This window comes from Nansenia antarctica (assembly GCF_963989245.1).
Source record: "Nansenia antarctica genome assembly, chromosome: 3".
NCBI lineage: Eukaryota > Metazoa > Chordata > Actinopteri > Argentiniformes > Microstomatidae > Nansenia > Nansenia antarctica.
The window spans coordinates 35032086-35032683 of NC_137688.1; positions in this window are offsets into that span (position 1 = coordinate 35032086).

Here is a 598-nt window from a genome sequence, read left to right on the forward strand (position 1 = left end):
GTGTGTGTGTGTGTGTGTGTGTGTGTGTGTGTGTGTGTGTGTGTGTGTGTGTGTGTGTGTAGACTAGTCGAAGCTCATTAAAGTTGTATCGGCTAATCCCAGAACACGCAGCAGCAGCAGCAGGTCCGATTCTGTTCTTCTGCATCCCTCATAAGACAGGTAACCCGTCTTTTACGTGTCCTTGTGCTTTTCGTCCATTCCTATGGGCTTACCTGTAACCTGTCATTTTAACTGTGTTGAGTTGTAGCCTAGGCTACTTTAGGTCATAGTTTGAGGGCAATTGGGAACTGTTTGGGGACGTGTTTAGGCTTCATCTTAACCTGTGCCTCGTTGTATTGTTATTAGTCGCTTGGTGTGATAAGAGCGTCTAAGTATATAAGTAAAGCTTTGTGTCTGACCTTTTAGTGCAACGCGCGGGCTGTGTGAACTCTGCTCCAGAAGCCTTCAGCAAAAAAAATAAAAAGGGTTTAACATAAATAAATAAATAAAACTAGAAGCTCTCAACTAGACCATTAAAAAACCTAGAAAATAAAAATAGCTATTGACTTTTAATGGTAAGAAGAAGGCCTAACGCGCGCGCGCACACACACACACACAC